Raw genomic sequence first — 13499 nt, forward strand, 5'->3', positions numbered from 1 at the left:
ACAGTCAGTGAAAGTGCATAGTAAAGGTGCAAATGGCTTAGAATTATCAGACAAGAAAGTTGCTCTTCTGTTGGAATTGGAAAACACAATTTATACAGATTGTAGACTTGTACCAACTTCAGGGTCCCATTATTGTACTGCAACATTCTTTAAAAGTATCCAGTTAAGAAAAAAAACAAATTAAATCTTGCTGTAATATACAGTAGAATCTAAGACCATGTCTACACTACACAGTTAAGTCAACATTAGGCAGCTTACATCAACTTAACTGTGGATGTGTACACACTGCAATGCTCCTCCCACCAATTTAACTCTCCTGCTATGCCGACATAATAAAACCACCTGGACAAGAGGCATAGCACTTAGGGTGACGTAGTTAGAGCGATGCAGTGTCAGTGTAGACACTGCGTTGCTTATGTTGCCTTAAGTGGCCTCCAGGAGGTGTCCCACAATGCCCTTTGCAACCGCTCTGGTTACCAGTTTGAACTCTGCTGCCCTGCAGCCAGGTACACAGGCATGCATCCCTCCCCCTTTAAAACCCCAGCAATTTTTGAAATTCCTCTGTTTGCTTGGCATGGAGAACTCACATAGCAACTGCCCAGCTGACCATGCTGGCTCCCTGCAGCAAATACGCTCCTGCTTGGAATACACCGGAGTTATTGGATCCGCTGGGTCTGTGGGGAGAGGAAGCTGTGCAGTCACAGCTCCACTCCAGCAGAGGAACTTTGATACCTATGGACAGATTGCTTGTGGCATGGAAGAGAAGGGGTACGATAGGGACACGTAGCAGTGCTGTGCAAAGATCAAAGAGCTGAGGGTGGTGTACCAGAAGGCAATGGAGGCCAATCATTGGTCTAGTGCATCGCCAAAGACATATAACTTCTATAAGGAGCTGTATGCCATCCTTGGCAGCGACCCCACCTTCATCACCAAGAGTCCCATGGATATTTCAGAGAGGCTGGAGACGGTGGTCAGCAGAGTGAACCTGATGATGTGGTGGACAAGGAAGTGGAGTTGGAGGAAGATGGGGGACAGGCAACAGGGATGTTCAGTGGCATCGTGAGCCAGGACCTCTCTTTAACATCTGAAGCCAGTCCCAGCACTCCAGCTCTGGCATGCCTGATGCAGGAGAAGGAAGCTCCGGTAAGTACTCATTGTGCTTTGATACTGCAGTGAGATGTGAGGTAGTGCTCTGCTTTTTTTAATCAGGATAGAAGAGGGATTGAAATAACCAACACAGGTACAGTTTGTAGCTGCTTCTCATTCCCCTCTGCAGCTAGGCAGACGGGGGCCCTGCAGAAAAGTTTGTTTATGCACACTGGGATGTCCTGGGAATCCTCCAAAGAGATCTCTAGGAAATTTTGTTTCCTGAAGGTACTCTTCAATCCTCTGCTGAAGGTTTCTTGTGAAGGCTGCCTTGTTTCTTTGCCTTCAGTAGGAAACTTTGCCAGGCCAATTGGCAATTACTTGTGCAGGCACCATAGCAGCACATAGGCAAGCAATGTACAGACCTGGTCTACAGCTGCACACATGCAGGAGCTGCACCCTTGCATCCTTGATTACCCTTAGGAGTGAGATATCAGGTGCTATCACCCCTGCCTGTAGAAAACTGTGCCAGTATTCAGAATAGTGGCCCTAGGCACTTGTAGTGATACCCCTCTGAACTTCCCCCTAGCCTTTGGACCATCCTCCCTCCTCCCCTCAGGTCGAACTCCTAGGAGAAAGTGCCTGCTAAGGGAAAGTGAGACAGTCATGTTTCTAACTTATTTGGATCAACGCTGAGTGTGCACTCACAATAGTGCCTCTGTTTATTGTTTCTTTAGTATCTACAGATGTGTTCTGGAGGGTCGTCTCCTGCACACCGACTGAGCAGCTTCATCTGAAAAGAAGACAAAACAGGAGTAAGGAAGACATGTTCCAGGAGGTGCTGCAATCCTCTGAGGCTTCAGATTGCAAGCAGAGAGCATGGAGAGAGGGAATAAAATTCTATCAATGAGAAACTGCAAATGGATAGCCAGGATAGGAAACAGGTGCAGGAGCGGATGATTCAGCTGATTCAGGATCAGATAGACGTACTGAGGTCCCTGACTGAACTTCAGATGGCACACATGCATGCTCGCCTCCCCTTGCAGCCCATACAGAACAACCTTCCATGCCCTCCCCACACCCACACCCCCCTACAGATTCCTGACACATTCCCAGGCTGTCGCAGTACACCATGCACTTCACCCCAAGGGACATGTTTCACAATGACAGCTGGACATACACTCATAAGAACATAATAAGAACGGCCATACTGGGTCACACCAAAGGTCCATCTAGCCCAATGAGCAGAACTGGCAATCATTGAGTGATCCATCCCATTGCTTATTCCCAGTGTCTGGCTCTTGATTTTCATGTTCCTTGCAGAACATAGAAATGTATGCATAGGCATTTAATAAACATTTACTTATAAAAAGAGAAGACATCTCTATTTGTCTCCTATATAGTGTGGTTTCTGATGGAATTCATACACAGTGGTAATCGGTTCATTTGCATTGTAAAATTAACGTACACACAGCAATCATTACAAGGTCCATACTGTGGCTCAATGCATTACAGAAGCCCACACTATTGTGGATCATTTTCAAAATGCTCCTTTAAAGCTTCCCTAATTCAAATAACTCCTCACTGAGCCCCTTTAACTGCTCTGGTATCTGGCTGCTCAAAAACAGCAGCCAGCCAATCCACCTCAATGATCCACCCCTGTGGAAAGTTCTCCCCCTTAGCTTCACAAATATTATGCAGAGCAGAGCAGGCTGCTATGACTATGGGAATATTTTCCCCATTGAGGTCTAACCTGCCAAAAAGGCAGCACCAGAGACCCTTTAAGCAGCCAAAGGCACATTCGACAGGCATTCTGCACCTGCTGAACTTGTTGTTAAACCGCTCATTGATGCAGTCAAGGTTTCCGGTGTAAGGGTTCATGAGCCACAGGAGGAAGGGGTAGGCTGGGTCTCCAAGAATCACTATTATCATTTCCACATTCCCAGTTGGAATCTTCTGGTCTGGAAAGAAAGTCCCTGCTTGCAGCTTTCTGTACAGGTCAGTGTTCCTGAAGATGCGTGCATCATGCACCTTCCTTGACCACCTCGCAGTAATGTTGGTGAAATGACCTCAGTGATCCACCAGTGATTGTAATATCATAGAAAAGTAGTCCTTTCTGTTGATGTACTCTGTTGCAAGGTGGCCTGGGGCCAAAATGGGGATATCTATTGCCCTGCCTCAGTTAGGGAATCCCTTTGCCACAAAGTCATCCATTATTTCACACACAGTGCCAAGAGTCACAGTCCTTTGTATCAGGAGGTGATAAATGGCCCTGCACACTTGCATCACCATAACCCCCACAGTGGACTTCTCCACTCCAAACTGATTTGCAATTGATTGGTAGCAGTCAGAAGTTCCACACAACGATCACCACTCATTTCTCCACCATTAAGGCAGCTCTAATTTTGTTGTTCTTGCACCAGAGGACATAGGTGCACACCGCACAGACTTTCAGGAATGTGGCTTTGCACATTTGAAAGTTCTGCAGCCACCACTCATCATCCCATACCTGCATAACAATGTGATCCCACCACTTGGTGTTTGTTTCTCATACCCAGAACCGATGGTCCACAATGTGGAGCCGCTCCATGAATGCCAAAAGCATGGTGTCATCATCAGATTAGCAGCTCATGAAATACTGCAGGATCAGCCGCATTGTGTTCATAATGCTCATCACAATATTGGAGAGCAGTGCAGGATCTATGTTTTCAGACTGAGGTGGTGGTGCGCAGTTTACAGGGGCTGTTGAAAAGCGGCACAAAATATAGTAGGAAATCCATGGAATGATGAGATGAAGAAAACTGCATCATGGGATGCTGAGCTTGCCCCATGAGGCACTGCAATCCCTTTCCAGAACACCCAGCGGTAGATTGTGGTGAGTTGCACAGTGGGATAGATACCCACAGTGCACTGCTCTCTCTGTCGATGCAAGAGCACTAACTGTGGACGTGCTCTTCCATCACAATGAGTGTTGTGTGGACATGCAAAAGCAGTTTAATTACAGCAGTGGAGGAACATCAATGTAACTTAAGTCAACTTAACTGTGTAGACATAGCCTAACTCATGAATGGCATGTTCCTAAACACAACCCTATTCAGCAAAGCATTTAAGTTAAGTCCTGTTGACTTCAGTTTTTTAAAGTAAGCACTCTGCTGAATCAGGGCATGTGCAAACACAATAAAAATGCAATATACATTTTGTGACACTTTTTAGTTATCTATAGGCAGCTGTAGCACACTACAGTTTTGATTATTTACAATATTTCATAATATTAAGCAGCATATTTTGGAAAAGAACAGTCATTTTAATTAACCTCACTATAAAAATCTATTAAATCTTTGTTGAGATATGGGAGAACTCACCAGTGTGTATGTGCATATGCTGCAGAGTTTGGATTAGCTAAATGTGGTTTTAGTGAGATTGTGCTGTGCTTTTCCTTCAGAGTAACTTTTCATGGGCATTTAAATCTATTTTCATAAACACTATGTACACTATTTTCAGGCAAGATTGAGCAGTTAAATGTCTAAATAATGCATCTTCTAGTTGCACTGATTAGTTTTAGTGACTAAAATAAAAAAAATACTATAATAAATGTGACATTACAAAGTATGGTATATTTTTATTGTTACACATTTTATTGTTGGCATTTTCAAATTCAATAGGAGTTGGGCACCTACCTTTGTAAGGCTCCTCTGATAATCTCACCCTTTTATCTTTATGTTTTTGAAGGGCTTGATCCTTTGTGGTACTTAACTTCAGCTAAAGTCACTGGAAGTCTAGTGTGCTCAATATCTTGCAGGTCCAGATCCTTATTTTGTAGTTACACTTTAAGGTCTGGAAAAATTGTGTGTTCCTTTTTCTAGCTGGGAACTCAAGACAAAGGAAATGCAGTGAATCTAATTTACCTCGATTTCAGTAAGGCATTTGATACGGTTCCACATGGGGAATTATCTAAATTGGAAAAGATGGGGATCAATATGAAAATTGAAAGGTGGATAAGGAACTGGTTAAAGGGGAGACTACAACGGGTCATACTGAAAGGTGAACTGTCAGGCTGGAAGGAGGTTACTAGTGGAGTTCCTCGGGGATCGGTTTTGGGACCAATCTTATTTAATCTTTTTATTACTGATCTTGGCACAAAAAGTGGGAATGTGCTAATAAAGTTTGCGGATGACACAAAGCTGGGAGGTATTGCCAATACAGCGAAGGACCGGGATATCATACAGGAAGATCTGGATGACCTTGTAAACTGGAGTAATAGTAATAGGATGAAATTTAATAGTGAGAAGTGCAAGGTCATGCATTTAGGGATTAATAAAAAAAATTTTGTTATAAATTGGGAACACACCAGTTGGAAGTAACAGAGGAGGAGAAGGACCTTGGAGTATTGGTTGATCACAGGATGACTATGAGCCGCCGATGCGATATGGCTGTTAAAAAAGCTAATGTGGTCTTGGGATGCATCAGGTGAGGTATTTCCAGTAAAGATAAAGAGGTGTTAGTACCATTATACAAGGCACTGGTGAGACCTCATCTGCAATATTGTGTGCAGTTCTGGTCTCCCATGTTTAAGAAGGATGAATTCAAGCTGGAACAGGAACAGAGAAGGGCTACTAGGATGATCCGAGGAATGGAAAACCTGTCTTATGAAAGGAGACTCAAAGGGCTTGGCTTGTTTAGCCTAACCAAAAGAAGGCTGAGGGGAGAGATGATTGCTCTTTATAAATATATCAGAGGGATAAATAACAGGGAGGGAGAGGAATTATTTAAGCTTAGTACCAATGTGGACACAAGAACAAATGGATATAAACCGGACATTAGGAAAAGTTTAGACTTGAAATTAGACGAAGGTTTCTAACCATTAGAGGCAAGAAGTTCTGGAACAGCCTTCCAAGGGGAGTAGAGGAGGCAAAAGATATATCTGGCTTCAAGACTAAGCTTGATACGTTTATGGAGGGGATGGTATGATGGGATATCAATTAATTGCCAAAATTAGGCTCTCTGATTATTAGCAGGTAAATATGCCCAATGGTCTGTAATGGGATGTTAGATGGGGTGGGATCTGAGTTACTACAGAGAATTCTTTCCTGGGTGCTGGCTGGTGAGTCTTGCCCACATGCTCAGGGTTTAACTGATCACCATATTTGGGGTCGGGAAGGAATTTTCCTCCAGGGCAGATCGGCAGAAGCCCTGGTGGTTTTTCGCCTTCCTCTGCAGCGTGGGGCACGGGTCACTTGCTGGAGGATTCTCTGCACCTTGAGGTCTTTAAACCATGATTTGAGGACTTCAATAACTCAGGCATAGGTTAGGGGTTTGTTACAGGAGTGGGTTGGTGAGATTCTGTGGCCTGCGTTGTGCCGGAGGTCAGACTAGATGATGATAATGGTCCCTTCTGACCGTAAAGTCTATGAATCCATAAGCTGCCAGGACAGTAAGGGATGCAGTAATAACATTCAGTGTAGTTTAAAGCAAAGTGACAGGCAAATGGAAACTGTTTGCAATGGAGCTGGGAACTCATTCAGCAGAATGCTCTAGTTCAGCAATTTTACAAGGTGGTGACATCATAAAAGCATCTATCTTATCATGGTTTTATAAATTAGCTACTAGCATGTTGACAAATAATTTTATCTGGAATATATAATACTGTATTAAATGGGAACATTTACAGCAAGATTTGAACTAAAATCAGATTTCTTCCAATAATAATACTAAAAAAAGAGACAAGGTCGGTGAGGTAGTATATTTTATTAGACCAATTTCTGTTGGTGAGAGACAAGCTTTTAAGCTTACACAGAGCTCGTCTTCAATAAAAGTATAAGCTCAAAAGTTTGTCTGTCTCACCAAGGGAAGCTACTATCTTACCCACCTTGTGTCTCTAATATCCTGGGACCAACACAGCTACAACAACACTGCATACAATAAAAAGATACATTTTATTTCACTGTCCTTAATAAATTTGTCAACCCCATCCAGTACTTAAGTGGACCTATAGCTTTATTTTTGAAGGTGGGACAACAAAGGAAAGTGGGACAAAGCAGAAGCTTATTGAAAAGTGCCAGCTTTCTTTCTGTTTGTATTTAAGGAATGTGATAATCTCTCACCCAAAAGGAAATATGTGGCTCAAAGGACACAATGTAACATTAGCTCTGGTATGTCTCTCCTACTGAGTGCCCACTTTTAGTTTTAAAGACAGCTCTCTCTTGTTCTCGAATGTAAGGTGTTTTAACATAGTCCAGATAATATACTATACAGAACCCCATTGAGTCTTTTCCATGGAGTCTATCAGTATACAAATGATTAGAGAAATTTAAGGATCTGACACAAATCAACAAAAACAGGGAGATTCTAACTTCAGCCTAGCATTCGATCCTTAATGTTCCCCATTGTGTACTGATGGGGGACAGCAATACAATACTGTACTCTCTGCATAATAATACTAATTAAGGCAGTACTCTGACCCTCTTCTTGGTTTCAACTGCTAAATAAATTAATGGAGATATCCTATCTCCTAGAACGGACCTTGAAAGATCATTGAGTCCCTGCCTTCACCAGCAAGAACAAGTACTGATTTTGCCCTAGATCCCTAAATGGCCCCATCAAGGATTGAACTCACAACCCTGGGTTTAGCAGGCCAGTGCTCAAACCACTGAGCTATCCCTCCACTAAATGGCCCTTTGTTTCTTTGGTTTTCTGTCAGTTTACCTCAATTTCTTTCCTTCAATTTTGTGTTATTTTTTTCTCTCCACCCTTTCCAGTGCCTGTTTTTCAGTTTAATTTTACCTTTACCTCTTCACCTTCTGCTGCTTTTTCTGTGCTTTTCTTTCCCTCCTTTCCTTTAGTCTATCCTGTCTAGACTAATTCTAGACACCATTCTCAAATCTCTCACTTCACTGACTCCAATCTCCTACCTATCACTAACAACTGTCTTTCAGTCAGACACAGACACAGAGCTTGCCCTTCCCTTAGTGCTTTTCCTTCCTCCTTTTCTTCTTCCCATACATGTCCTCCTAGTGTTGGGATACCACACATCCTCAACAAGATTTTTGGGGGTAGGGTGGAGTTGGGGGGAGAGAGAGATGCTGGATCTAAATCCTGGCAGATGCAGTAGTTTCCTTGCTGAGCTTGCTGCACATCTCCCATTTTGTTTTCCTCCTCCTGTTTGAATACAGCATTTCCTCACGCAATCTCAGATCTTACTCCATGGTGACACACTGAACTATTAGGAGGCAGAAAAATTGTCAGAACCCAGAGCCATCTCTATAGTGGTCTGCAAGCTGCTGTGCCTAAGACCTTCCTCTTCCTGGCCCCATGTTTCTCAAACAGTGGGCCTCCTTCTATGTATATGCTGATCAAAAGCTTTTGAGACCTTCCCATCCTGGGGCCTGGATCCATGAATCCACCCTTAATCTGCTATTTACTACATACTTCCCATAAACAACAGTATTTAAAGTGGAAATGTTGACATTAACCTAACCATAGGAACAGAAATTCTAACACATTAAAACAGCTTTATTAATTCATTTCTACCAAAGGCACCTTTTTATATTTCTCTAACTTGTCTCATTAAAGACATCTATATTTTCATGAATCCCTTGACCTACAGGCACAGGTATGGTATATGTCTCATTGTTGTGCTGCGTCTCTTCCATTTGGTACCAATTACTTTATAAAGGCTCAATTTTAATAATGGAAAATATTCACAGTAATAACTCATATGTACTCTGGATTTCTCATCAAGCAAAGTAACTGAATCAATGTGCTGAGTAAGAAAACATTGGCAAGCAAACTTCATTTCAACCGCACAGTTATGCTTGCTAAGTTACTGCAGAGAGACAGGGTAAAAAGCTTGCAGAAAAAAGAGTGAAACTAAGTTATATTTTAAAGTTGGGCTCTCACACATTCAATTCTCTTCTGAACAAAGTCATCACCATCAGCTGTCATCGTCATCCTTGCCATCACTCAGGTTCACAACATGGGCTCCTCTTCCTCAGCCCTACTTTTCTTCCCACTTGCCTATTTCTTCTATTTCTTCCTCTGCAGAATTTCCATAATTAATCTTCTCTGCTTCACCCCTTCTAGCCCCTTAGATTCTCTACATCCTTGCTGACGCTAGTCCATGCCCCAGTTGTCTACCACATTGATTACCACAACCACTTGCCCTCCAGCCATCACTTTCCCATCCTTTTCTTCATGACATCCAAAGAGCTGCAGTCAAAATAGTTTTCCATCATTCCTTCCTCCACATTCCGAGCTAATCAGTAAGGGGCTGATTTTCTAAGTTAGACACACATAATTGCACACAACAGTATCCAGAGAGGACTGGACATAGGCCCATACAAATACAGAGTATTTGCATGCATAGCTTAAGCATATGCAAATATGTACACATACCTAACTTTTTAAATATTGGCTCATAGAGGAAGTGATTCTGTATGCTATATGCAAGTAATAGCCTTCCTTCTCCTGTAGGCAACCTCATGCTGTTCCTGGAAATCCCTCCTAAAACTCATTTATTTCAGCCAGCTTTCTGCTACTTTCCTCCCATGCTCTTACCTCACATCATTAGTTCACTTTACACTATCATTGAAAAGCTACAAAAAACCCCACCCTTGAATTAACAAGACTCATGCCAATCTCAATTGCTCCTTTTACTATAGTATCAGATCCCTTTCTTACTGATCATAATGGTAGTAACTTTCTATTTTGAATATAGTCCTGGTGGCCATATTGAACGGCAGAAACATAAACATTAGTACTATAAAGCCATTAGATTTCTCCATCTTATAAAATAGAAGAATATGTATTTATTCGTGTTTCTCTTTTTATATCTGTCCAAGGCAGCTGAGGTTGGTAGGATTGTCCTTGCTCTCCATTCTGAGGTTCGACCAAGGCCGGCGCTTCCATTTAGGCAACTTTGGTTGTCGCCTAGGGCACCAGGATTTGGGGGGGTGGCATTTTGCCGCCCTTGGCGGCAATTCAGCAGCGGGGGGTCCTTCCATGCTCTGGGTCTCCGGCGGCAATTCTGCGGCGTGTCCTTCACTCGCTCCGGGACCCGCTGTGAAATGCCCCGAAGACCGGAAGCGCAGAAGGACCCCCCCACTGCAGAATTGCCGACAACGACCGGGAGCACGGAAGGATCCCCACCTAGGGCGCCAAAAACCCTGGCGCTGCTCCTGGGTTCAACGTGAACTGAACACGGTCTTCTTGGTTCTGAGCCATAATCCTATGGGAGCCCTCTCCCTAGAGATATCTGTCAAAGCCCACCTATGAGTGTCTTCAAAACATTCCAGTCAGTACACCTTTTTTCTAGGTATATAGGCAGCATCTGAATGAACGTGTGAAAAATATACAATTTGTGATGGTGTGGGATGTAACCGTATAAAGTTTGTTTTGCCATGAGTTTGGTCACAGTGGAGTCACAAATAAGTCATGGCAGTCTTCCCAAATAACTGGCAATAAAAACTTTGTGCCATTCCATACGCCAGCCATATTTTGTTTATATCAATTATTTTGTTCACCTTTTTGTAGGTTTTGTTTTAAGCTCCTTTTGTGTTTCCCTCTGTGAAGGTCCTGTGCAAAATAAACAAAGCCATTGACATTAGCAGAGTTTAGTGATATCCTCAAGTGCAGTGGTTTACAATATACATCGTGGTTTGTGAAATACAAATTATATTCCTAAAAAACATGAGTGAGTTAATGAAGAACTGGTGATCCCACCATAAGAAAGTATTTCACACCAAAGGAAAACCACAGAGTATGGCCAGCAATATAAGTTGGGCCAGATCTTAAGTAGTCCAGTGATTCTCTCACCAGGTTAGTCTCACTGCTGGTTTCTGGAGATGAACTCTGCTGTACTGCAGGAAAAAGTGTTTGCAATGGAGGGCCCTCATTTCTGGAACCTACTTCCATTGGCATGGCAACAGAACCAAAACCTGGCAAACTGCCCAATGCAATACAGACTCCACCTGTTTAGTTAAGCTTTTGACTAAAGCTGACCAAACACTGAAGTAGCACTGAGCCTTTATGTTATCTATCTATATATATATATAGAGAGAGAGAGCGCGCAAAATTAGGTAATGAGGCATTAAGTACCTATACAAATGATTGTACCACTGTGTACAAATACAATTTGTATAATCTTGACCATGTATGTGCTCTATGATGTTTTTAATGATCTATGATCAATGAACATACCACAGAGCTAACATAAGAAGAGCCATACTGAATCAGACCAATGGTCCATCTAGCCCAGTATCCTGTTTCTGACCGTGGCCAGTGCTAGATGCTTCGGGTGGAATGAATAGAACAGGGCACACTGGCAATCAGAAGTTTAGGGATAGCAGGAGACTGGGATTACATCCCTGACCATGTTGGCTAATAGGCATTGATGGACCTATCCTCCATGAATATACAGTGAAACTCCGCTATAATGTGATGATTGGGGTCCAAAAAATTCGATCGCGATAAATGCGGGGTCGCGGTATAGCGGGGTTACCAAAAGTTTACCATTTAAAGCCGGTCAGTTTCAAGACGGTCAATTTCTCTTGGGCAGCGAGCAGGGGAGATGTGCAAGGGGCAGAGGAAGAGTGAGGAGCAGCTGAGGAGGAGAATGGCTCTTCCCACCAAAAGGAGAAGCAGGGGTAAGGGGGAAGAGGCAGTGGGGAAGGCACGTTCTTTTTTTGTTTTGTTTTTTTGTTTTCTTTGGCGGTGCTCCAGCCGCTTTTTTTGTTTGTTTGTTTTGTTTTGTACTTTGGCGGGTTTTTTTGTTTGTTTGTTTTGTGCTTTGGCAGCACTCTAGCCATTTTTTTTTTTTTTGTGCTTCGGCGGCGCTCCGGCCGCTTTCTTGTTTGGTTGTTTGTTTGCAGCGAGCAGGGGAGATGTGCAAGGGGCAGAGGAAGAGTGAGGAGCAGCTGGGGAGGAGAATGGCTCTTCCTGCCAAAAGGAAAAGCAGGGGGAAGGGGGAAGAGGCAGTGGGGAAGGCACGTTCCTTTTTTTTTTTTTTTGCGTGCTTGGGGCGGCGGGAGCCACCTTATGATCGCGCTATATCCGAATTCACATTATCACGGGGCGCATTATAGTGGGGTTTCCCTGAATCTAATTCTTTCTTTTTAACACAGTTATACTTTTGGCCTTCACAACATCCCTTGGCAAAGAGTTGACACTATGTTTTGTGAAGAAATATTTTCTTTTATTTGTTTTAAACTGGCTGGTTATTAATTTTGTCAGGTGATCCCTAGTTCTTGTATTACGTTAAGGGGTAAATAACACTTCCCTATCTATCTTCTCCATACCGTTCATGGTTTTATAGTCTTCTATTATATCCCCCTTAGTAGTCTCTTTTCTAAGATGAAAAGTCCCAGTCTTTTTAATCTTTCCTCATATGGAAGCTGTTCCATGCCCCTAATCACTTTTGTTTCCTTTCTCTGTACTTTTTCAAATGCTAATATAGTAGGACCTCAGAGTTACGAACACCTTGGGAGTCCATAACTCTGAAATGCCCATAACTCTGAAAAAATGTTATGGTTGTTCTTACAAAAGTTTGCAACTAACCATTGATTTAATACAGCTTTGAATCTTTACTTTGCAGAAGAAAAATGCTGCTTTTAACCATCTTAATTTAAATGAAACAAGCACAGAAAGTTCCTTTACCTCGTCAAAGTTTTTTTAAATTCCCTTTTTTTTGTAGTTTACGTTTAACGTAGTACTGTACTGTATTTGCCCTTTTTTGTTTATTTCTCCTGCTGCCTGATTGTGTACTTCAGGTTCCAAATGAGGGGTGTGGTTGACTGGTCGGTTTGTAACTTTGGTGTACATAACTCAGAAGTTCTTCTGTAGATTTTTTCTGAGATTGGGAGACCAGAACTGCACACAATATTCAAGGTATGGGCATTCCATGGATTTATTTAGTGACTTTATGATATTTTCTGTTTTATAATCTATCCCTTTCCTAATGGTTCCTAACATTCTGTTAGGTTTTTTGACTGCCACTGCATATCAAGAGGATGTTTTCAGAGAACTATCCTTGATGACAACAAGATCTTTTTCTTGAGTGGTAACAGCTAATTTAGACCCCATAATTTTGTATGTATAGTTAGGATTATGTTTTCCAATATGCATTACTTTACATTCATCAACACTGAATTTCATCTGCCATTTTGTCATCCAGTCTAGTGAAATCCCTTTGTAACTCTTTGCTGTCAGCTTTGGACTTAATTAGCTTGAGTAATTTTTTATTGTGCAAATTTTGCCATCTCACTGTTCACGCCTTTTTCCAGATCAGTTTTGAATATGTTGGACAGTACTAGTCCCAGTACAGATCCGTGAGGGTCCCCAATATTTACCTCTCTCCATTGTGAAAACTGACCATTTATTTCTATTCTTTGTTTCCTATCTTTTAACCAGTTACCGATTCA

The sequence above is a fragment of the Malaclemys terrapin genome, chromosome 6 (assembly GCF_027887155.1).
Source record: "Malaclemys terrapin pileata isolate rMalTer1 chromosome 6, rMalTer1.hap1, whole genome shotgun sequence".
Lineage (NCBI taxonomy): Eukaryota > Metazoa > Chordata > Testudines > Emydidae > Malaclemys > Malaclemys terrapin.